Source organism: Mandrillus leucophaeus, unplaced genomic scaffold (assembly GCF_000951045.1).
Source record: "Mandrillus leucophaeus isolate KB7577 unplaced genomic scaffold, Mleu.le_1.0 Scaffold141, whole genome shotgun sequence".
Taxonomy (NCBI): domain Eukaryota; kingdom Metazoa; phylum Chordata; class Mammalia; order Primates; family Cercopithecidae; genus Mandrillus; species Mandrillus leucophaeus.
Window position 1 is genome coordinate 573,234 of NW_012101377.1, and position 25,789 is coordinate 599,022.

At 50.0% G+C, this 25,789-nt stretch overlaps 1 long non-coding RNA gene across 1 annotated transcript; it reads left to right on the forward strand.

The window, feature by feature from the left end:
* Positions 1-14,536: 14,536 nt before the first annotated feature.
* On the forward strand, positions 14,537-16,710 carry LOC105535031. The gene is made up of 3 exons (XR_001005372.1): positions 14,537-14,745; positions 15,096-16,060; positions 16,141-16,710. It is a non-coding gene; the product is annotated as an uncharacterized LOC105535031 (long non-coding RNA).
* Positions 16,711-25,789: the final 9,079 nt, after the last annotated feature.

A 25,789-nucleotide genomic window follows, 5' to 3' on the forward strand; every position in this document is an offset into this window, starting at 1 on the left:
ATCTCTTGCTCCAACCTCCATCCCACTGATGGGGAATAGGGGTAGAAGAGAGGACTCTTTTTTTTTTTTTGAGATGGAGTCTTGCTCTGTCGCCCAGGCTGGAGTGCAGTGATGCAATCTCGGCTCACTGCAAGCTCCGCCTCCCGGGTTCCAATGATTCTCCTGCCTCAGGCTCCCAAGTAGCTGGGACTACAGGCATGTGCCACCACACCCAGCTAATTTTTTTACTTTTAGTAGAGACAGGGTTTCCATGTTGGCCAAGCTGGTCTCAAACTCCTGACCGCGTGATCCACCCGCCTCAGCCTCCCAAATTGCTGGGATTACAGGCGTGAGCCACCGTGCCTGGCCGAAAAGGGGACTTTTAATTGGCAAGTTCATCACCAGTTGAGTACGGCTCTGTTCCCTCCGGTTTAATATGCTCTCTCTGGTGTTCACACCATTGCCTTGGGTGAATGCTCAGTGTTTCAAGATTTCTCCCCCTTCCTATTTCTCCTCCAGACATGGCAGCCTAAACGTGAGGGTGATCTGGCGGTGACATCTGTCGTCCTATTGATGGCAGGGTTGATTCGGTTGATCTGGCTGCCTAGGCGGGTGTCCCCTTCCTCCCTCACCACCCTTGTGCATTCCTCCTGAAGCTGCACACTCAGTCTAAGAGGACAACCATCCTCGATAGAGGAGGACCGTTCTTCAGTCAAGGGTATATGAGTAGCTGCACTCTTCTTCTAGAACCTTCCAACAAGTTCTCAAGGTCCAAATATGGCAGCCAGGAAAGAGGCAAGTGGAGGATCAGCTGAGAGTCTCCTGGGAGCAGTGGGTGGGGTCTCCTGTCGCTGTGTTACACACCTGGTCCACGACGGCACCCATTCAAGGCCCCTTTTCCTGCTCCTCTCAGCACTGGCCACAGTCCCCACTGGCTCCATCAGCCACGGAATGGGTTTCATCAACCTGGTCCTGAGCCACCCTCTCCTGCTGTGGCCCAGGAAGCCCCCCTTCCCTCCTGGCCACAAAGTGCCCTGCTCTGCTGGCCTCTTGATCTCAGGGGCATGCTGGAGTTCTGGGCCTCCTGTGCACCCAGCACAGGTCATGAGGACCCCCTCAGTGCCCAGTCAACCTCACCTAACCAGTTCCCTCTTTCTACCCACGTTGTGTTTCCACCCCCACAATCCCGCCTCCTTCCCCAAGTTGGATAAGTGGTAAAGTGGATGTTCTAGGACTCTGTCTAGGATTTCTAGTATCTGTGGTCTCATCCCCACTAGGGGCTGATGCCCAGGAGGGAGGGCCCTCAGGACTCTCCTTGGGACCCACACGTGTCCTCACCCTGGCCCCTCTTCACCAGAATCCTTGTCTCCCCACCCCGTGCTGGCAGACCTTCCGACCTTCCGCTTGCTCGTCTTGTCCGGTGAGAATGTCCCTCTCCATCTCCTTCATCCTTTCCACACTCCTCCTGTGATCTCAGAGTCTGCCAGGCTGGGCTCTTGATATGCAAAGAGGGCTTTGGGGACTTAGAAAGCCTTTCCCCTCTCTCAACAAAGCCTGGCTTTCAAGACCATTATCTGGCTAAAGACTGCAGGATCCTATTCCATCAAAAGCTGAACATCAATTCTTTCCTTTTGTACTCCTGATCCCCAATCCTATTGCTCTATAAGACCCTGGATGCCTCTGGCTGAAAAGGAAAAGAGTGGCATAAAAGCAGTTCAGAAACACATAGGTACATTAAAAATATCTATCATTCCTGTTACACCAGACTCTCTGGATGTCAGCACACAAAGAGACCTTGGAAAGAATCTCTCCCATCCTCTTCCCCCAGTCACGCTGGAGGCCCAGAGAGGGCAAAGATGGGGCTCAGGCCAGTGGCTAAGCAGGAATGAGAAGACATGTCCCTGATGCCTGGTCAAAGCCTCTTCCCATGATGTCTCCACTAGGGAAGGGGGTGCAGGCCATTCCTCTGTGGAGCACCCTGCATCTGAGCACTTTCCAGAACTCTGTGAAGCAGGGATGGAGCCTGTCTTGCTCACCAGTGCACTCCCATCATTGAGCCCGGAGTCTAGAATGCAGTGACAGGGACATCTCAGCCCATGTTCCCACTGCTCCTGTGTGTTACTTCACTGCTCTGTCAAAGGCGTTTGAACCACAGCAACTCCATCTTGAATAGGGACTGGGCAAAACGAGCCTGAGACCTACTGGGCTGCATTCCCAGACAGTTAAGGCATTCTAAGTCACAGGATGAGATAGGAGGTCGGCACAAGATACAGGTCATAAAGACCTTGCTGATTAAACAGGTTGCAGTAAAGAAGCCAGCTAAAACCCACCAAAACCAAGATGGTGACGAGAGTGACCTCTGGTCATCCTCGCTGACTGCTACACTCCCACCAGCGCCATGACAGTTTACAAATGCCATGGCAACGTCAGGAAGTTACCCTGCATGGTCTAAAAAGGGGAGACATGAGTAATCCACCCCTTGTTTAGCATATAATCAAGAAATAACCATAAAAATGGGCAACCAGCAGCCCTCCTGCGGCTCTGCCTATGGAGTAGCCATTCTTTATTCCTTTATTTCCCAATAAACTGGCTTTCACTTTACTGTAGGGACTTGTCCTGAATTCTTTCTTCTGCGCAAGATCCAAGAACCCTGTCTTGGGGTCTGGGTCAGATCGCTTTCCTCTAACAGTCACAGTGAATTCTTCTATCCAGGCACCTCAGAGGCACTCCGTGTCTGCACCTGTGTTCACGGGACTGGCTGCCACCTGACATGGAATCTTACTGCCTGCTGCCCCTTGCTTCACACCAGGTGCTGTGGGGCATCTTTACCCCACCCTGCTGTCCTCAGCTTCTGTCCACCATGGTCTCTCTGAGCCTCAGTTTCCCCACCTTCTCCGTAATGGTTTGACTGGGCGTGGCTTTTAGACATTTTTTAGCAGCAGAAAAACAGAGCTTCTCTTTGGTAAGCAAGGAGATGGGGTCCCCCTGTAATGCCTGGAAACTTGAGAGGTAGACATACACATCTGTGTAATTTGAATCAGTGGTTTTGGCTTTACAGCTCCCCTAAAGCACAGACGCACAGAATTTGAAAATCAACTAGATATTTCCTCAGGGTTCTTGCAACACCAACTTGATTAAAATTTAAGACTCAGACAGTCTAGACACAAATAAGTAAAAACTACATCAGCTACAAGCAACAAAATTAAAAACAAACAAAAAAACCTGAGCTTTGAATCAAAGAGGGATGTTCTCCCCTAACAAGAAGTCCAGGAGAAGGCAGACCCTGGGCTGGGAGAAGCGTACCCCAAAGCCATCGGGCACCCTCCTCCCTCCACTCAGCCATATTCCACCTGTGGCTTGCTCCTCAGTTTCACGGCTTCCTCCTCAGATTCGTGGCCTCAGGACCACAAAGTGGCTGCTCTGGCGCCAGCGTCTTGCCTGTGTTCTGGGCAGGACGAAGGGGACTGGCAAGGAGCCAAAAGTCTATAATACCAGCTGGGTGGCCTCCAGACTTTCCTGAAGACCCACCCAGTGAATCTGCTCAGATTTCATGGGCTAGAATGTGTCGTATGGCATCCTAATATACCAGGGAGAAAGGGGGAAAAAACAGTTCTGGTTTTGTAATCTGGGTGCCCTGCCACCATGAAGAAAGTCTGGGCTCTGTGAGTAAAAACGAAGAGGGTGGCAAGCAACTGGGTCCACTCCAGGGAACCTGAGACCAGCCCCCGCCTGCCATTAACCTGTTGTGTGGTTTGAAGCATGTCCCTTCCCCTCTCTAGCCTCAATTTCCCCATTTCAAAATGGGAGAATTGGGCCAGATGCTACGGGACTTTATCCAGCTCTGACTGGCTGGTGCAAATCCCGATGCTGCTACCTACCAGCTGTGTGACCTGGGGCGGTTATTGGACAAACCTTTGGCTCAGCTTCCTCATCTGTAAAATAGGGGTAATCGGGGAGCTGCCCCACAGGGTTCTAAGGACTGGACGGGCTGTTACTTGTAGGGTGTTCAGCAGAGTCTGACAGGAAGGCAAAGACAAAAGCCATCAATGACGTTGTTATGCTAAGCTCTGAGAGTCCACAAGTCCTGAGTCTTGTTTCTGCATGCCTCTGTGTGCTGGGTGACCTGAGGCAGGTGCCCTTCCCTCTCGGGGCCCAGCAGGTCTGAGAGTTGCCTTCAGAAGCTGAGCCTGGCTGTGACAGGACAGTGAGTCCCTTCCTGGGCTGGGAGGGGGAAGAGGAGTGGACGGAGTCAGCCGGTTTCCTGCAGCCGGGGCAGTGACCTGGGCAGCAGGGACTTCCTGTTTCCCAGAGGGAATCCGGGCCACTACATCCAGCCCCTCCCTCCCCTCCCGGCAGCTCCCCTCTGTACTGGAGGAAACTTGTCGCTGGGGCAACGTTCCCTGCGTCATCTCCCGGGGCGGGCGGCCCTGTGTGGGTGAGAGAAGCACCAGCAACAATCGCCCTTTGTCTCCAGCTCAGCCGCTCCCAAAGTGCTTTCTGACCTTGCCCTCATCTCAGCCCTGAGAGTCTCATGCCCATTTTCCAGATGAGGAAACTGTGGCCCAAGGAGGTGAGGTGACTTGCCCCAGGTAGTAGGTCACACGGCTGGTGAGAAGTAAGGCTGGGATTAGAACCTGAGTTTTCTGAAAACATGGGCCAGCTTCATCTGGGGCCCTCGGCACCCAGTGAACTCTCAGTCAGCGCCCCCGAGACCCTGTCAGAGGCTAGAGCTTGACTGTTCGGTGCCCTGATGACCTAGGATGTGATCCTTGGCCACTGTTGCCTCCCTGGCTGGTGCCCTGAAGAAGGAGGCTTGGGGTCTCCTGCAGGATCCCTTTGTCTTCAACATGCACACACCATCCAGCTTCGTGGCACTGGTCCCTGGGGACACAGAGACCAACCAGATCCACTGTGCAAAACCTGGGCACAAAAAACCCTAACTCAAGGTAGCCAGTCTGACATGCCACTGGCTAGGAGCAGAGGCTTTGCCTCCCCAGGTGCACATCCTGACCTTGGTACTTGCCGACTGTGTGCCTTAAGCTGGTGACTTAACATCTCCGAGCTTCTGTTTCCTCGTCTATGAAACGGAGGTCATGTTAGTTCCTTAGTGCTACCATAAACAAACTGCCACACGCTTGTTGGCTTAAGACAACAGATATTCAATCTCTCGTAGTTCTGGGGCCAAAAGTCTGAAAACAAGAATTTTGGTAGGGTTGGCTCTGGGGGAAAATGAGGCCCCTGTTTCTCTCCTAGCTTCTGGTGGTGGCCAGAGATTCCTGATGTTCCTTGGTTTGTGGCTGCATAACTCCCATCTCTGCCCCCGTCTTTGTCTTCCCTCTGTGTCGGTGTGCATCCAAATGTCCCTCTTCTTATAAGGACATTGGTCAGTGGATTAGGGCCCACTCCAATCCACTGTGACTTCATTTTGACTGGATTACATCTGCAAAGACCCTATTTCCAAATAAGGTCACATTCACAGGTACAGGGGTTAGAACGTGAGCCTGTTTTTCTGGGGGACATAATTAGACCCACAACACTGTTGTGGGTTGGGGTGCAGATCATACAAGTAGTTCATCTAAACTGCCCAGCCCTGAGTCAAACTCACAGAAAGTTATCAGACAGGAGATGCTGTTATTCTCACTTTGAATCTCCCACCCCAGCAACCAGCCCCAGCTTTGACTGTCTGCCTAGTGCCCAGCCCTCCGGGTCTGAAATCCTGACTTGTGCCCCCAACCTCCCAAAGGCTGCACTAATAATAAGAGCCTTTTTTTTTTTTTTTTTGAGTCAGGGTCTCGCTCTGTCACCCAGGTTGGAGTGCAGTGGTGTAACCGCAGCTCACTGCAGCCTCCACTTTCTGGGCTCAAGTGATTCTCCCACCTCAGCCTCCCAAGTAGCTGAGACTATAGGCGCACGCCACCACGTCTGGCTAATTTTTGCAATTTTGTAGAGATGGAGTTTTGCCATGTTGCCCAAGCTGAAGAGCTCATACCTTCTGAGCACTTACTGTATGCCAGGCACAGTCTAGGCACTAAACAAATATCGTCTGATTCTGTCCTGATAATAATCTTGTGAGGTAGCAACTATTCTTACCTTCTTTTATGAAGGAGAAAACAGATTCAGAGAGTTTTAGCAACTTACCTGGGGTCACCAGCTAGAAAGTAGCAGCACTACTCAAACCTAGTGGGTCTGGCTTGGAGCTTTTAACTCTATAGCCTTCCTGCCTTTCGAACAGCAGCCCCCAAGCACAGACCACCAGCCCAACTCCATGCCTGCTTCTCCTCTTGCCTGTTGCTGCAACTGTCCCCAAGCATCTTTCTCGGGGCGTTCTGCCTCACCCTTGTCTTTGTTCCTTCCACTGCTGAGCCTGCCCAGGCCTGGGGCTCAGCCACACTGCTGGGCTCCAAGGAGAGACCCCATTTTTTTTCTTTTTTTTTGAGACAAAGTTTCACTCTTGTTGCCCAGGCTGGAGTGCAATGGCGCAATCTCGGCTCACCGCAACCTCCGTCTCCTGGGTTCAAGCAATTTTCCTGCCTCAGCCTCCCGAGTAGCTGGGATTACAGGCATGCGCCATCACTCAGCCAATTTTTGTATTTTTAGTAGAGACGGGATTTCTCCATGTTGGTCAGGCTGGTCTCGAACTCCCGACCTCAGGTGATCCGCCCGTGCCTCAGCCTCCCAAAGTGCTGGGATTACAAGAGCGAGCCACTGCTCCTGGCCAGGAGAGACTACATATTAAGTGGCACAACTGGAAGAAAGAACCCCAGTCCAGGCAGGAAAGCAACACAGGTGTGGAATTTGGAAGGAGTGAGCAGTGGAGCCACAGGAAGTGGATGCTGGGCAAAGAACAGCAGGAGATAAGATGGGAAAGCAGGTTGGAACCTGGTTGTGGGGAGCCCTGAAGGCCACACTAAGGTTTCTGATTGGGACCCTGCAGGTGACGGGGGACACGGGAAGGGGATGGGAGCAGGGAAGGGACGTGGTCAGGCTAGTACGGAAGAAACCCTCCTCCAGCACCGCAGGCTGGGCGGGGTGGTAGAGAGCACCTGGAGGCGCTCCCCAGAGTGAAAGCTGTCACAGACTTAGCAGATGAGGGGCTTGTGGGCCGATGTTTCCCAGATGTAGCTGGGCTGAGGCCCTGCTATGGCCCCTGCAGCCCTGCATGTGTGCAGAACCCCATGGGCTGTCTCATCACCAGGACAGTCCCCAGCCTGGTGGCCATGTCTGTCCTCATGAGTTAAATGGATGTCCTCATTTGTTAGCAGGTGTAGAGGTGACCTGAGAGCAGGGGCCCCATCTGGCCTCCACCCCGTCCTGAGCTGAGTCTCCCCAAAATAGGACAGGTCACAGTAATAGCTAAAATCACATTTACAGAGTAGTGATCATGTGCCTGCTGCTGTTTTAAGCATTCACTGTGGATTAATTTCTTTACTCTGACGAGAAACCCTGTGAAGCAGGTGCAATTATTATCCCCATCTTATAGATAAGAAAACTGAGGTTAGGAGAATTGCTAAGGTCCCATTTGCTAAGTGTTGGGGCTGGACTTGGCGCACACACCCAGGTCCAGAAAAAACTCTGTGCACCTGGGAGGAGCTGAGAGCTGGAGTTGGACAGATTTGGGATGGAACAAAAGTCAGTGTAGCTGTGACTCTGAGTGCCAGCCACAAAGGAGGGGTAGTATCTCAACGGGGGCCAGACAACCCTGAGGACATGGATCCAACCACAGCACCTGCCACTACAGAGGCTCCTCTGCCCAATCTCCCCAACTTAGACATAATCCCCAGGTAGGAGGTCCCCAAATGACTAAGAGTATGTTTCTGCTACACTCAATGAAATGGGGGCTCAAAGTAGAAATCCAGTCAGTGATAAAAAAGAAAGTTACATTTCTTATGCATCAATTTTATGACTTCATACCTGATACACTATCATTGAACCCATTGTACAGATGCGAAAATTGAGACTTAGAATAAGCAGTGAAGATGAGTGTGGATGGCCTCCAGGGCCCCAGCGATGAGCTCACACTTCACTACTCAGTTTGAGTAAACCTAATATACAGTGGAACAAACTGGGGTTTGATACTTTGACAGTTCCTAGGTTCTAATCCTGTCTCTGTCCCTTGGTCACTGTTGAACAAATTGCCTCTCTGAACCTCAGTTTCCATGTCTGTGAGATGGACTGGTAATGCCCTCCTTCATTGATTTGCTCCACATACATTTATTGAGCATCTACTATGTGCCAGGCACTGTACTAGGAACTGGGGATATAGCAATAAATAGACCTTTGGGGGTATGTCAGGATATACCTGGTAAATGATGGGCCATTCCCTCTTCTATCCCTACCTTGTGGGTGTGCCCCACAGCACCTGCAGGGTATAGTAATATAAATACCTGTCATGGTGGCTCTAAGACGCCCTGGCTAGAAGACTGCGGTGCTCTTGGAGTGTTGTCTGAGAAGGGAGACAGCTGAATGAGGTTCCAATACCTCTGTGTTTTCCAGAACCAATGGCCTACAGGGCCAGCCTGCTAGCCTGCTGTCAGAGGTGTGGCCTCCGGAGTGGAAATGGAAGTTGCATGGCAAGGTTGGCTCTTAGCCATTGCTTGTGCACAGGAAAACATTCTCATGTGGGGAGGGAAAGTCCCGGGAATCCACCCTAGCCAGGCTGCCTGGGACAAGGGCTCCCAGCCTGACATCTGAAGGGTAGCCCCATCCACAGCCAGCCCTGGACAGGGTTACGGGAGGCAGGGGTGTGTGTCTGCGGGCGTGTGTGTGTGTGTGTGTGTTTGTGTATCTCTGTGTGGGTCTATTTCTGTGGATCTGTAACTCTGTGTGGATCTGCATGTGTTTATGGGTGTATACCTCAATATTACCAAGTCCCAGAGGGGAGGAGTACCCCAGACTACCTTATACACACAGTCACACTGAGGCAGGAACACACAATTCATATATAAAGACCACACCCAGACACACAGACACATACGCATATACTCAAACATCCGTGGTCACAGTCACACCACATATCCACAGTCTTCTAGGTGCATAGATTTATATGTATACACAGACACACACCCGTAAGCACAGACACACACAAACATGCCTTCACCCAAGGACATATACAGAGACACAGGCAGATACCCAACGGCTGGTGGGACCAAAGCTCAGGGAGGGAGGCCGGAGCAGGAGGTGATAACTAAAGGCAGGCAGTGCACGCCCGAGGGCTCCCAGCCTAGGAGGACATAGCTATGCAGGTTCCTCACTGGAGCACAGGGTGAGATGTACCTGGAGAGAGGGCCCTAGCAGGAACGTTGGGCCCAGAGGAGGGAGCACCAAGCTCTGCTGGACCGGGCTGAGATCAGGGAGGACTTCCCAGACCCAGTGACAGAGTGTGCTTTAGAGAAGAGCCTATGCCGAGTGTGGTGGCTCATGCCTATAATCCCAACACTTTGGGAGGCCATAGCAAGAGGATCGCTTGAGCCCAAGAGTTGGAGACCAGCCTGGGCAACACAGCAAGACCCTGACTCTACAAAAAAAAAAAAAAAAAAGTTATTTAATTAGCCAGGCATAGTGGGCACGCCTGTGGTCCCAGCTACTCTAGTGGCTGAGGCCAGATCATCATGTGTGCCCAGGAGTTCAAGAACAGAAGAGAAGGAAACCAACAGAGTAGAGAGGGGAAGAGTCCCAGCTGATCCAGGTGCGCCCGAGCAGATACCACCCCATGCCTGCCAGGGGTGAAGCCAGTGCAGCCCATTTTTCATGTATTCTGGTTGGGTTTCTGGTACTGAAAACTAGAAGAGACCTGACTAGCACAGTCCCCTTCTTCATTATTTCTCCCATTTGTCCTTGCCCCATCACCATCGCCTACACAGCCCCCTCCCCAATAGGGTCTGTCCCATCTACCTCTCCCTCCTCCCCAAATCCATCCTCCAGAGCCCCTGCCTCCTGCCTTCAGTCCTGCATGACGAACTCCCCAGAAAGGGCTGTCCTGGGCTCTACTGGCAGCTGAAGGTCAGATTTCACAAGGGGCCCTCTGGGTTGTATTCAAGGCTGGAAACTCTGGAAGTAATGGGAAGGGACAGTGACTGCAGGCAGCCCACAAGGCTGGGCTTCAGGCCTGGGTAGGGAACCTGGCCTTCCCTCTGTTAGCAGGCACCGATAGAGCTGGCCTGACCTGGGTCAGGCTTGGTACCTCTGCCCCATTTGAAAGCATCAACCCCTTCTCTAGTCTCTCGGCCTCCAGTCTCTCTCCCCTCCAACCCATCGTGCATTCTGTGGCCAGAGAGAGCTTTCAAAAATGCAAATCTGACAATGTCACTGCCCTCCCCACAGAACTCTGACAGCTCGCTGTGCCCTAGGAGATAATAGCCTTTAGTCTGGTTATTAGCTAGGATATAGGTTGAGCTTCTAAAGCAGAGACCCAAAATAACTCTGGCTTAAAGAAGAGAGAAGTTTATTTATCCCTCATATAATAATTTACATATCAACCATTAATGGCTGGTGCTCCTTGGTATAGGAGACCCAAGTTCCTTCTGTCTTATTAAGCTGTTGTCATTCCGTGTTGCCCTCATTCACATGTTCAAGATGGGACCACATGCACCTTCCACCAATGGCAGGGGAAAAGGGACGGGTCAGGCTCACCACTATCTTTAAGTGATCAAAGGGAAACAGCCTACCCTTCTGCTCGCATCCTATTGGCCACATTAGTCACATGGCCCCACCTAGCTGCAAGACAGGCTGGGAAATGTAGTCTTTCTTCCAAGCTGCCATGTGTCATGGATATGAAAGGAAAAACAGAGATCGTTGCAAAGCCAGCAGTCTCTGCCATAGCCTGGCATTTGGGGTTCTTCCTATCTTTGCACATTCTGTGCACCACTGCCTACCTCCCTTTTTCTACCTCCTGGGTGCCTGTTCATTTATGAAGACTCAGCTCAGGTCAGGCAAGGTGGTTCATGCCTGTAATCCCAGCACTTTGGGAGGCCGAGGTGGGTTGATCACTTGAGGTCAGGAGTTCGAAACCAGTCTGGCCAACATGATGAAACCTCTTCTCTACTAAAAATACAAAAATTAGCTGGGCGTGGTGGTGCATGCCTGTAATCCCAGCTGCTCAGGAGGCTGAGGCACCAGAATCGCCTGAACCTGGGAGGCAGAGGCTGCAGTGAGCCGAGATCATGCCACTGCACTTCAGCCTAGGTGAGAGAACGAGACTCTGTCTCAAAAAAAAAAAGACTCAGCTCAAATGACCCCTATTCTGGGAAGGCTTGCTTGACTGCCACCACCCCAGCCTGGAGGAAGAGTCTTCATGTTCATTGACGACATGGTGACATGTGTAAGGAAGGATTCATCTCCCACCCTAGATTGGAAGCAACGTCAGGACAGAGACTGCAACTGATTCAATTCTGTGTCCCCCTGCCCAACATCAAGCCTGAAATGGATGGGCATTAGGGAATACAGAATGAATGAATGAATGAATGAATGAATGAATGAATGAATGAAAAAATGAGTGAGTAAATGAACTATTGAAATTAGAAAAATTTAACTGTTAAGTGATGATTGATTGAGTGAATGACTGTGGGCCTGAGGAGACACCTGAGCATTGACGGTGAACTGATTAGCCGGGCAGGACTCCCCTGGGGTTCTCACCTCCTCATAGGCAGGTTCCTCCGCCGGAAATGCTCTTCCTTTTGGTGACTGTCTAGCTCCTGCTCAGCCCTTACATCTCATCTTAAATTCACCTCCTGAGAGAGGGCTTCCCTGCCTCACTCCTCCCTCACTCCAACAGCACTCTTCCCTCCCGCACAGTCCACAGACCACCGTCCTTCCACTGAAGCACTCAGAAAAACTGACACTAAGTATACGCCATGTACTAGTTTGTCCATGAGACTGGGAGCTCCATGAGGACAGGGTCAGGTCTGTCTCTCCCATTGTTGTGTTCCCAGCCTGGCACAGTGCTGGACAGAATAGCTGTCCACTAAAAGTTAAATGAGAACCCAACTTCTTAGAGTGTTTCAAAAAGGATTGACATTTTGGCCCCAAGAAGGGCCAGGATAATGTTTGTGGCATAAATGTGTAGGTGTAGGTGGCAGCCTCAGTTCTTCATGGCGGGTGGCACGAGGAGTCTGTGCCCAGAGGTGACCTGGCTGAGGGGGCCTGTGGGGACAAGAGATAAGCAGAAAACTGCCCACAAGCATCTGATCACAGAGCCGTGAGTGTGGTCGGCTATACAGAGAATGACCAAGGGTTGGGAGCCACACCTTTACCCTGACTGCTGGAGAGAGGGGCTTGCTGGAAGGCAGGAGACATTGTGATGCAGATGGTAAGTTACTTAGCTACTGTGTGCCTCAGTTTCCTCATGTGGAGGGAGTTAACAAGAGCACCTTCCTCGTGGCATTGTCATGAAGACTAAAAGATTAACCCATGTAAAGTGCTAGGTCTCAGCTCATTGTCAATGTTTGCAGATAACATGAAAGGGTAATAAAAATATCAGCGCTCCCAGGTCAGACAGAGCCCTTGCTGAGCCTCAGTTTTCTCACCTGTAAAGTGGGACCGCCAATATTTAACCCCAGGGGCTTGGAAAGATGCAGTGAGACAAGGTTATAAGGGGATTGGCACTGTGCCTGGCACCAGGGAATCCTCACCCCTTCCCCTGAGACAGAGAGAAGAGTGGTGGGTGCAGAGAATGCCTGCCAGCCTCGCCTGCCATAGGCACGAGCCTGGTGAAGGGGGGAGGCCCCCTGGTGACTAATCTCGTTAATAGTAATCATCACCCTGGTTCTCATTAATATAATAACACTGGGCTCCCAGCCACCGCCTGGCTCCAGCGCTGGCTCCTCCATGCCTCTCATCTCTGCCTGGCGGGGGGCTCTGCAAACACTCATTACACTCCAGTCCCTGGGGAGGCCTCCAGGAGAAGCAGCTATTCCGGGCACACAGCTCAACTCTGGGCCGCAGGCTCTGCTTTTATTAAGCACCATCGTACACACTCGAGCACACACACACACTCACATGCACACACAGGTGCTCACACACACAATTGTGCAGTACTTTGCAAGCTCTTCGCTGACCATTCATAATAATTGCTCACAGTGACTAAGCCTTATGTAATAACAACGATCGTTGATGCCTGCTAAACACTTCCACTCACCAGGAACGGTTCTAAGTGCTCGCTCCACTTGTATTAACCCATTTCATCTAAACGAGCATTCCTGTTGTTTCCATTTCGCAGCTTTGGAAACTGAAGTACCTGAAGGTTATGAGACTTACCCCAAATCACCCACCCTTGGAGCGACAGAGCTGGGATCCGAATGCTTAACGCTGTCTCAAGGGATATTAGCTCCTTGAGTCAATCCTCATGGTGATTCCATCCTTATTCTCCCCATTGCACCAGTGAAGACATGGGCTCAGAGAAGTGAGGTCATTTACCCAGGATCACACAGTCAGGGAGGCCTGACCAGAGTGGCGGCCTTACCACTCCCCAGGGGTGGAAGTAGGAAGGGAAATACTATTCCCTTTTAAAAAGGGAGAAACTGAGGCCCAGAGAGGTTACACAGGGATTAGTGGAGCCCTGGCCCCTTCTTCCTGCCTCCCACCCTCACCCCCACCTCTTGTCCTCCCACCCTCACCCCCACCTTGGAGACCTTAATGAAGACACAGACCAGCTGGCTTGGCCATGGGGAACTCAGCGTCAGTGGCCCTCAGGCCACCTGGGGCTCCCTCCCGGCCACTGATTTGCTGTGCCACCACCTCCTAGCTGCATGTCCCCGGACAAGTCACATCACCTCTCTGGGCCTGGGTTTCCTCAAAATGGGGAAAAAAGTTGACACTTAGGGAGTGTTTACAACATTCCAGGCCTATTCTATGTGTGTTCCACGTAGTATGTCTCTCTTTTTTTTGACACGGATTCTCACTCTTTCACCAGGCTAGAGTGCAGTGGCACAATCTCAGCTCACTGCAAGCTCTGCCTCCCAGGTTCAAGCACTTCTCCTGCCTCAGCCTCCCGAGTAGCTCAGACTACAGGTGCACGCCACCACGCCCAGCTGATTTTTTGTATTTTTAGTACAGAAGGGGTTTCACCATGTTGGCCAGGATGGTCTTGATCTCTTGACCTCAGGATCCTCCTGCCTTGGCCTCCCAAGGTGCTGAGATTACAGGCATGAGCCACTGCACCCGCCCTCCATGTAGTATTGCATTTTATTCTCACCACACCAGAAGGAAGATATTAAAAGAGTCTGTGGGTTTTAAGATTCTGTTATTCTGTAGAATAGAATTCTGATTCCCACAGAGTCTGTTATGAAAGATTCCACAATCTTAGAAAGATTCCATTATTCTAGAATTCTCAGGTACTGGAAGGTTCCATCATTTTATAGATCATGGTGTTAAAGAATTTAATGAATTGGTGATTCGTTGTACCTCAAGGGCAAGAGGCAATTTGTCAGCCCTTGGACAGCCTTGAAGGCCACCACTGTCCGCCCCCTGCCCCGTCCCCTCCCTCGGCGATGACATCAGAGCCAGCCAAGGCAGAACAACCTGTCTCTATGGCCTTGAGTGTAAGGTCAGTGAGGACTGTGGAGACCGCCAGAGCCCTTGGTGGGTGACTCGGCAGACAAAGGGCTCTGTGCACCCGCCTCCGCTGTCCTGGCTGGGCCTCATGCACAATGGAAGGACCTTTCGAAGCTGCACCCAGCCTGCCCCCTCCCTCAGCCAGAGACACCCAGAGATGCAGCTGAGCTCAGTCTCACAGCACGCCCCCTCCCTGCTCAAAAGGTCCACAGAAAGGAGGTGGGGAGGACAAGGCACAGAAAGGCAAGAGTCTCCCCACTCTTTCTTAGCTACCAATGGTTCCAGCCTCTCTACCTTTGCCCACGCCATTCACCCTGCCCGGCATACCCCTATCCCTCTATGAATCCTTCAAGAGCCCCCTTAAGTCCTACCACTTCCAGCAAGGCCTGCCCGGTTATTCTACCCCACCCCCATCCCATTTCCTCTTTCTCCAAAGTCCTGTTGTGTGGCATTGGGGGCTCACGTGGGGCTCAGAGACTCCCATCTCTCCTTTCCTATCTGTCCTCCCTGCTACCACCAGAGTGATCTTCCTGGAACACAAATGTGGCCTTGTCACGCTCTTTCTATAGATGCAGACTCAGAAGTGTGGTATTCAAAACTTCCCAACTCAGGCCCCATTCTTTGTGTCTGGCTTCAATTTCTGCCTCAAATCCATGTGCTAAAGCTTGGCCAGATGAAGTGGGGATCTGCCCTCCAGACACATGGGCACCTGGGCAGCCTTTCTGAGACAGGAACAGCTGAGACCCTGTCTTGATCGCAAGACACAGGCACTGACGGTCCCCTTCCCCACTCAACTTCACAGACACACACATACACACACACACACACACACACACCCCGTAGGCTGCCACCAGGGAGCCCACTGGGATTGCAGTGGTGTGTGTTAGTACCATGGACAGTGCTGGGGGAGGGCAGGCTCTGAGGGCTGTGAAATCCACCGACTCAGGGCATGCTTGTGTTTCATACAGCAGACATTTGTTGAGCACCAGCGGCATGTCCCATCCCTGCTGGGTGTTATGGAAAATTCCAGAGAAAAAGACATGTTTCACTGCCCACAGGGGCCTTAACAGCCTGGCTGGGGAACTGATAGTCCTGCCACCAACCTCCCACCTACCTCCCTGCAGACTGCCACAGCCATTTTCACAAACCACAAATCTGACCATATCTCTCCCCACTTTTTTTCTCTTGAGATGAAGTCTTAATATGTCACCCAGGCCGGAGTGCAGTGGCATGATCTCGGCTCACTGCAACCTCCGTCTCCTGGGTTCAACTGATTCTCCTGCTTCAGCCCTCCTCCCAAGTAGCTGGGATTATATGTGTATGCTAGCACGCCTAGCGAATTTTTGTAGTTTTTGGTAGAAACAGGGTTTCACCTTGTTGGCCCGGCTGATCTAGAACTCCTGACCTCAGGTGATTCACCGCTTCGGCCTCCCAAAGTGCTGGGATTACAGGCATGAGCCACCGCTCCCAGCCCCATATTTCTCTCTCTTAAAAGCTCCATGGGACGCGCGCACACACACACACACACACACACATTCATACACACACACACATACACACACATCAATTGCTTATAAGATAAACTCCATCTTAAAAGCTCCATGGGATGCACACACACACACTCATACACACACACATACATACACATCAATTGCTTATAAGATAAACTCCAAACCGTTAAGCATGACAGTCAAGGCCCTTTCTGACCCAGCGGGCCAGCCACCCTCCTGCCCTCACCACCATCCCCACCCTCATGAGCCCAACACTCCAGCCCTACTTGACTTCCTTCATTCCCCAGACATGCAAGGGTGCTTTTCTCATTTTTGTCCCCTAATCTGGGGAGTATTTGCCCCTCTTCTTTTCACAGAGAACTCCTACATAGACTTCAAAACTCAAACTAAATATTTCCTCCTCCAGGAAGCCACAAAGTTAGTTGTTCCTTCCTCTGTATGCCAAGTGGCCTTGTACTTGTCTCTATGTCACTTGGCGTATTGAATTCTGAATTACCATGCGTCCCTCATGTCAAACAGAAGTTAGCTACATTTGTCTGGGTCTGTTAGGAAAGGTGTGGTGGTTGCCAGAAGTGGAGGGGCTTTCTAAGAACTGTAACTGATCAATCACTATGTCAGTAATAGTTGTATTTGACAACTTTAGATTTTCTGGAAGCCTAAAAATAATGTCAAAGCTGTGCTTTGTGTGCTACTTTTTAACTCTAGAAGCCTGTCTGTCTTATCTTTGGGAAGAGAGAGCATTGTTTATTGTGTCGACCATATGCCCAATAATTGTTAGAATATGATTAAATAAAACATAGCCTCTAGCAGATCAATGCAGACATCAGATCCAGCCCTCCTCCTTCAACGTTATCAATGTTCTCAGGTATCTGACTCCACATCTGTGCTCCCCACGCCAGGCTGTGAGTTCCCTGAGGGCCAGGACTGTGGTGTCTGGCACACGGTAGGTATCCATCGGTACTGGGAGACTAACAAACTAGAAAGAATCACATGGGCTTCAGGGTCAGATTGCCTGGGTTCAAATCCTCATTCTACCATGTACTTGCAGTATAATTTTAGACACGGTTTTAACCTTTCAAAGAGGCCTCTATTTTCTCACCTGTAAAACGCGCGTATTACTAGTATATGCCTCACGGGGTTATGGTGATCTCTACGACACTGTGTGAAAAGGACCAGACATACAGCCTGCCCGGTAATAAACACCTCATAAAAGGTCACTGTTATGGTCACTAATGTTGCGTTGAATTGTGCAGTTTAGACTTAAGCACAACAGGAATTCAGAGAAAAGAGAGGGCACCTTCACCAATAATCCAAGATGACTTGGATCATCCAAGTCAGTATTTACTGAGTACTTCTTATGTACCTTGAATTAACGATAAAACCTCATGGCAATTCTATGAGGTGGGTGCTGTGATTATCCCCATTCAATTTCCATAAGCAGCCAGGTAAAAAGGGTCAAATAACTTGCCTGGGATCACCTAGCCGGTAAGCAGAAGAGTCAGGAGCCAAAGCAGGGCAATCTGGCCCCAGAGTGGGGCTCTTCACTTACATGCCACAGAGTCAACCTCAAGGAAGCTGGAGGCTCAGTTGGGCTTTGCAGGACAAGCCACAAGACAGAGGCACCTCTGCTGGGAAGAAGGACTAAGGACTTCCCCTCATGCACTTCCCATGAGCCAACCCAGGGTGTCTCCCAAAGGCCTGCATCCCTCTCTGTATTCTGTCACTCCTGCCTATCCCACCCAGCCAGCCTCCCTCATGCCCTTCTTTTCCTTCCTCCTACTGTTGTCCACGTCTAAGAGTTCATCCTGGCCAATGATGGGGAGCTCCCAGAGCGGGTGATGTTGGAGTAGGGCTTTGAAGGATCCGTAGGAGTTTGCCAGGAGAAAGTGGAGGAGAAGTCAAGGTTGACTGTACAGTTGTCTCACCTACATTGTCGGCATTCTGGGAGTCTCCGTGCTTCAGTTTCTTCATCTGTAAATATGAGAGTAATGAGTACCTACTGCTTCTCAAGGTTTTTGTAAAGATTAAATAAGCTACTACATGTACAATAATTTTACTTAATAAACACTCCTGTAGTGCTTACCACATGCCAGGCACTGTTCTAAAGGCTTCACACTATTAAAAAGTGCTTAGAGCATGCCTGGCACATAGTAAGTCCAATATGTGTGTCTTCTGCTGTTATTATTACAGTCATGCTCCACATAACAATGTTTCAGTCAACCACAGATCACATATACAGAGGTGATCTCATAAGATTATAAGGGAGCTGAAAAATTCCTGCCACCTGGTGACATCATACACTGGTGTGAACAAACCTACTGCACAGCCCGTTGTATAAAAGTCTAGCACAGGGCCAGGCGTCGTGGCTCGAGACTGTAATCCCAGCACTTTGGGAGGCTGAGGCGGGCAGATCACTTGAGGCCAGGAGTTTAAGATCTGCCTGGCCAACATGGTAAAACCCCGTCTCTACTAAAAATACAAAATTAGCAGGGCATGGTGTCGCGTGCCTGTAATCCCAGCTACTTGAGAGGCTGAGGCAGGAGAACTGCTTGAACCCAGGAGGCAAAGGTTGCAGTGAGCTGAGATCATGCCACTGCACTAGCACTACAGCCTGGGTGATGGAGTGAGACTCCATCCCCCACACACACAAAAAAAGTCTAGCACATAGGATTATGTACAGCATATAATACTTGATAGTGGTAATAAATGACTGTTACTGGTTTGTTTACTATATTATACTTTTTATCACTATTTTAGAGTGCATTCCTTCTACTTATTAAAAAAGTTAACTGTAAGACAGCCTCAGGCGGGTTCTTCAGGAGGTATCCAGAAGAAGGCACTGTTACCACAGGAGATGACAACTCCATGCATGCTATTGCCCATGAAGACCTTCTAGTGTGACAAGATGTGGAGGTGGAAGACAGTGATACTGATGAACTTGACACCATGGAGGCCTAGGCTAATGTGTGTGGTTGTGTCTTAGTTTGTAACAAAAAAAAGTTTAAAAAGCAAAAATAAAAATTCAAAAATTCAAAAATTGCTAGAATAAGGACATAAATAAAGAAAATGTTTTGTAGAGCTATACAATTATTATTATTATTATTGAGATGGAGTCTCACTCTGTCACCCAGGTTGGAGTGCAGTGGTACGACTTGGCTCACTGCAACCTCCACGTCCTGGGTTCCAGCGATTCTCTTGCCTCAGCCTCCTGAGTAGCTGGGACTATAGGTGCACACCAACATGCCTGGCTAATTTTTGTATTTTTAGTAGAGACGGGACTTTACCATGTTGGTCAGGCTGGTTTCGAACTCCTGACCTCAGGTGATCTGCCCACCTCGGCCTCCCACAGTGCTGGGATTACAGGCGTAAGGCAACATAACCGGCCTACAATGTGTTTTAAGCTACGTGTTATTTCGTGAGTCAAAAAGGTACTTTGGGGTTTTTTTTTGTTTTGTTTAGTTTTTTGGTTTTTGTTTTTTGTTTTTTTTGAGACAGAGTCTTGCTCTGTCGCCCAGGCTGGAGTGCAGTGGCGAGATCTCGGCTCACTGCAAGCTCTGCCTCCCAGGTTCACGCCATTCTCCTGCCTCAGCCTCCCGAGGAGCTGGGACTACAGGTGCCTGCCACCATGCCTGGCTAATTTTTTGTATTTTTAGTAGAGACGGGGTTTCACCTTGTTAGCCAGAATTGTCTCGATCTCCTGACCTCGTGATCCGCCCACCTCGGCCTCCCAAAGTGCTGGGATTACAGGCGTGAGCCACTGCACCTAGCCTAAAAAGTTTTTAAAACTTAAAAAGTTTATAAAACTCTGAAAAAGTTACAGTAAGCTAATTATTATTGAAGAAAAACATTGTATAAATGTAATGTATGCAGTGTGCACTGACAGTCCTGCTAGCTCCATTCATGGCAAATGCGTTATACATGTGCACCATTTTTTGATCTTTTATAGAATATTTTATTGTACCTTTTATTTATTTATTCTTAGAGACAGGGTTCCACTTTGTCACCCAGGCTGGAGTGCTGTGGTGTAGTCATGGCTCACTGCAACCTCAACCTCCTAGGCTCAAGTAATTCTGCCTCAGCCTCCTGAGTGGCTGGGACTACAGAAATATACCACCACACACAGCTAATTTTTTTAAATTTTATTTTTATATAGAGAGAGGCTCACTATATTGCCCAGGCTGGTCTCAAACTCCTGGCCTCAAGCAATTCTTCTGCCTCAGCCTCCCAAAGTGCTGGGATTACAGGCATGAGCCTCCGTGCCCAACCTCTTGAGCTTTTTCTATGTTTGGATATGTTTAGATACATAAATACTTGCTGTTGTGTTATAGTTGCCACAGCGTTCAGCAGAGTAGCATGCTGTGCAGCTTTGTAACCTAGGAGCAATGGGTTGTACCATATAGCCTAGGTGTGCAGCAGGCTATCCCACCTCAGTTTGTGTAAGGACACTCTATAATGTTCACAAGGTGAAATCGCCTAACAACGCATTCCTCAGAACACATCCCGTCGTTAGGTGACGCATGACTGTACTGCGGTATCTTTGGCATCTTCATTTTTAGTGCTGTGCACCTGCTGTGTGTCATTGTGCTGGACACTTAGATCTGTCCACTTTTTGGGTCCCCACAAATCTTCTCTGCAGCAATCATCACCGTGCCCATGACACGGAGGAGGAAGCCAAGGCTCGACGGGTGGGGAGGAAGTGAAGGGGCTTCCCCAGGATGACCTAGGAAGAACTTACTGTGGCTAACTATGAATGACACCTGTATGCCCCCAAACCCATGCCCTTTCCTTACAGCATGCTGGTAAGACTACTTCAATATTTCCAGCAAGGCAAGATAAGGGTCTAGGCTTGGCCAGAGCCTTGAAAATGGACAGGGGCAGGCAGTGAGGGTAGGGGATGGTGATGAACAAATCTAATGTCCTCCAAGGTGGGAGGAGTAATCCCCAGCCAGCTCATCTCCCAGGACTGATGTGAATGGCAAGCAAGGCCAAGGACTTCCTGGACAGTGCTTCATGAGCTGAAACACGTGGCTCATTGGGAAGAGCTGCTTTTGCTACTTTCTCTGGCAATGGACAAACACCTCTGGAGGAGGGAAATAGCTGAAGCCACGTCAGTCATGACCATTTCATGCAAATTATTTCAACAGAGCCATTCATGAGAGTCAGTTTTCATAGAAGAGGAGGGAACAGGGTCCATGAAGGCACTGACCACCTGGAAGTGGATGACGTAGAGCCGAGGAAGATAGGGCATTGCAGGAGTTCAATGCCCTGGGCGAATGGCCAGGGCCCTAGACTTGCAGCAGGGGAGCCAGCTCTGTGTTTCCTGGGGGTGCAACCTTAGGCAGTTCCCTGTGCCCGTCTGGGAATTGCTTTCTTTTTTTTCCTTTTTCTTTCTTTCTTTTTTTTTTTTTTTGGAAACGGAGTCTCGTTCTGTCTCCCAGGCTGGAGTGCAGTGGCCCGATGTCGGCTCACTGCAAGCTCCACCTCCCAGGTTCATGCCATCCTCCTGCCTCAGCCTCCCGAGTAGCTGGGACTACAGGCGCCCACCACCACATCTGGCTAATTTTTTGTATTTTTAGTAGAGACAGGGTTTCACCGTGTTAACCAGGATGGTCTCCATCTCCTGACCTCGTGATCCGCCCGCCTCGGCCTCCCAAAGTGCTGGAATTACAGGCGTGAGCCATCACGCCCAGCTGCTTTCTTTTCTTTTAAGCACTTTATTATGGATAATTTAAAATGTAAACTTAGAGTAGATAGAATAATATAACGAAGCCCCTGTGTGCCCATCACTCAGTGTCTACAATGATCAACTCAAGACCCATCTTATTTCCTCTGTTCCTTCACCCACTCCTCCCCATATTATTTTGAAGTCAATTCCAGATGCCCTGTCACTTCATCTACAAATATTTCAGTCTGTATCTCTAAAAGGTAAGGACTCATTAAAAAAAATAAATAAATAACTACAGGGCCCTTATCACATCTAAGAGCATTGACAATGAAGCCTTAGTAACAAATATGCACTCGGTCACTTGAGCCCAGGAGTTTGAGACCAGCCTGGACAACATGGCAAAACACAAAAATTAGTCGGATGTGGTGGCGAGCACCTGTAGTCCCAGCTGTTTGGGAGACTGAGGTAGGAGGATCACCTGAGCCCGGGGAGCTTGAGGCTGCCGTGAGCCATGATCAGACCACTGCACTCCAGCCTGGGCAACAGAGTGAGACCCTGTCTCAAAGACAGAGAGAAAATATAAATATAAATATAAATATAAATATAAATATAAATATAAATATAAATATACACATATACGTTTTTACTCATTCACTCAGTATTCAATTTCCACTTGCCTCATAACTGGGACATTTTAGAAAATACAATTTATTTGAATCAGGATCTGAATCAGGTTCCCACAATGGTTAGCTAACATGTCATTTAAGCTTTTCTATAAATTCTCCATCTCTCTCTCTTTTTTATTTGTCTTGCTTATAATTTATTTGTTGAAAAAAACTGGATTGTTTTTTCCTACAGAGTGTCCCACGGTGTGGATTTTGCTGATAGGGCCAATGTGTTCATCGTAAACACACTGTTGATGATAAAAATGGGATAATAATTGTCTCCAAGAATTAAATAAGATCATGTCTATGAATGAACGACAATAATTGGAAAGCACCCCACAAATGTCATGTGTTAGTGCTTCATTAGAGCCTTTCAATAACATCCTAGTGCTCCTGTTGTTCTGATGATATAATTGAGGTTCAGAGAAGCGTAGTAACCTGCCCACCCTCACAGCTAGCTCATGGCAGGGAGGCAGCAGAATCCTACCGCACCTTCCCATTGCTCTAGGGCTTTGGGATTCTGCTGTTTGAGCCTCAGTTGCTGCAGTTGCAAAAACAGGCCAGGAGGCCAGACCTGGGGCTTCAATGATCTAACAAGATGCCCCGTACCTGGCATAGTGCCTCACTCCATTCCTTTCGCTGTCTGCCTCTCTCATCCCTACTGGTTATCTAGTGGTGATAAACCTAGATCCTCGTCTGCCCTGAGCCTACCCTCAGGCCGGCAGAGGCAGGGTGGGCAGCCCTGGAAGCTGAGCACACTCTGTTCTCAGGGCAGCTTGAGCCGGGTGGCTGTGACCTCTTGGGCTGCAGGAAACAATCAGCTCTTCTTCCTCCTTCCCTCTTGATTCTGTTGCTCTTATCTTGGGTGACGGGGCCCAGAGGGAAATGCTCCAACTTCCAGCAGTGCCCAGCCTATCTGTGCCCAAATACATGGTTTCCAGGCTCTGCCCTTGGCTCTAACAAGCCTAAGGCGTAGTTCCTCCTAGAGCTGACTCTGATAGTTTGATTTCTACCCAAGCTCAGTGTCACTTAATCAATAGACAGTGTGCTGGGCCCTGCAAATAAGAATAACAGTAACAGTGATAGCAACAACAGCAGTAATAATTACCCACATTTGTACAGCACCTACTCTCTGCCTGCCATAGTTACAAGCACTATGCATATGAGGCCAGTACTAGTATTGCCCCCATTTTACAGGTGAGGAAACTGAGCACTGAGCTTGAATTGCTCACCCAAGGTCACATAGCTAGTCACTGACAGAGAAAGGATTTGAATAAAGGTTTGCCTGGTAAAAGGTAGGTGCTGCAAAGAGAAGAATACAAATCCAACTGCAGATTGGCATATATGCCACGCTTCATGCCTCCATATACCAACCTTATTGTTCTCATTTGCCTTCAAGGAAATCGAGGCTCAGAGAGGTAGAGCAATGAGTCTGCTTGACTTCAAGGCCATGCTCTTTCTACTCCTCCAAGCTGAAAATCAAATCACATCACTAGAATTCAAGAGAGGAGGGGAGAAGAGTAGGAGGGAGACAGCAGGCTGACAGCACTCAGAAGATGGGGCATTGCCTTCTGAAGCTCCCTGCATGAACAGCCACGCATGCTTGGCTTTGAATCTTGGTAAACCAACCCCGCACATCATAGCAGGTGTCTAACTGACTCACTCCTGTGAGGACCTCCCAGCGGCAGGTCTGGCCCCTTCACCCCATTTTATAGCTGTGCAGACTGAGGTTCCAAGGTGTCAAACTGTCTGAGGTCCCACAGTGAGGCCCTGGGGACCAGGGCTCTGTCCCTGAACTGCCTAGCAGTGAGGGGCAATCTTGGGGGGGTTTGGAGGTGGCCGTTGAGGAAGAATGACCCTCCCCCACCAAAGACCAGTGTCATCACAGTCACAAGACTCTGGTTATCAGCCATCTCCCGGATAGACTGTACATGCTCTAGGGAGAGAGGCCGGAGCTGTCATGGGGACCCCTCGGCTCCCAGTTCCAAGCACAGAGCCAGGCACAGAAACTTTACTGGAAGGAGGGAGGGATGGGTAGGACGGTGTACCAGAGCCATAAGCCTCAGGCTCCAACCACTCCCAGGGCCAACAGCACCCTGGCTATCACATATTACAAAGAAGAAAATTCTTTTTTTTTTTTTTTTTGAGACAGGGTCTCTCACTCTGTCACCCAGACTGGAGTGCAGTGATGAAATCTAGGCTCACTGCAACCTCTGAATCCTGTGTTCAAGTGATTCCCCTGCCTCAGTCTCCCAAGTAGCTGGGATTACAGGCACCCGCCACCAAGCCCAGCTAAGTTTTGTATTTTTAGTAGAGATGAGGTTTCACCATGTTGACCAGGCTGGTCTTAAACTCCTGACCTCAAATGATCCAGCCGCCTCGGCCTCCCAAAGTGCTGGGATTACAAGCTTGAGTCACCACGCCTGGCCAAGAGGAAGACATTTCTAGAAGAAATATTTGTAGGATATGTAGAGCTTTCCCTTGAAGGAGGGAATTTTGCGACTGTTACACCCATACCTGGGGGCTGTCCCATTGCAAGGGGCAGAACAATCCCGTGTGCCCCCAGAGCGTACGAGCGCTGGAGATGGGCAACACTGGAGAGATAGATTTCAGCTGAAATTAGGAAGTACTTCAAAATAGGCAGAGTGGCCCGCTGGCCCTCAGGACACACCCAGCTGGCTGGGACAGGAGTTATGCCAAGTAGGGGCTGGAAAAGGGATTTCTACACCAAGGAGGGCCCCAAGGCTGGCTTTGAGGCCTGCCCAGCTCTATAACCCCAGGTGTCAGGAGCTGACCTGTGATTCTGGGTCACATTCTCCCATCTGGAGGTTCTATTCTGTTCCAACTCCATCATCAGAGCACCTGTGAGCTACGCGCCGACTGTGGCAGGTGCCGTGCAGAGCATTCTAGCTCATGCAGTCCTCACAGCACTCCATGCAGGGGGTATTCTGACCCCATTTGACAGATGGGGAAACTAAGACTCACAAAGGTCAAGTGGCTTGTCCAGAGTCAGCGCTAGGAAATGTCAACACCTGGATTTGAAAACAGACTTCAGACTTCAAAGCCATCTTGTCTCATCTCGGCTGCTCTGATCCTGGTATCCTGTGGCCCCAAAATTTCCTCTGTGGCCTAAAGCCAGAGTTTTTCCCCTGGGGGTGAACCACAGGCCCCTCTCACCACTGCTTGGCCCCTCCCAACCACAGCCCCCACCCCAGCCTCACCGCAGCAGCTCCGTGGTTTCCTGGACACTCTCAACCAACAGCAGCTTTGACCATAATGGTTCCCACGAGGGGCTGTTAGTCAATTTTCCCTGCTTGGTTCTCAATTTCTTTGATGGGGGAAGATGGCTGGGGCCCAGGATGCAGCCATGGGCTGCCCTCCCCAAATAACCGTATTTATCTCATACTCTGGACACAGCACAA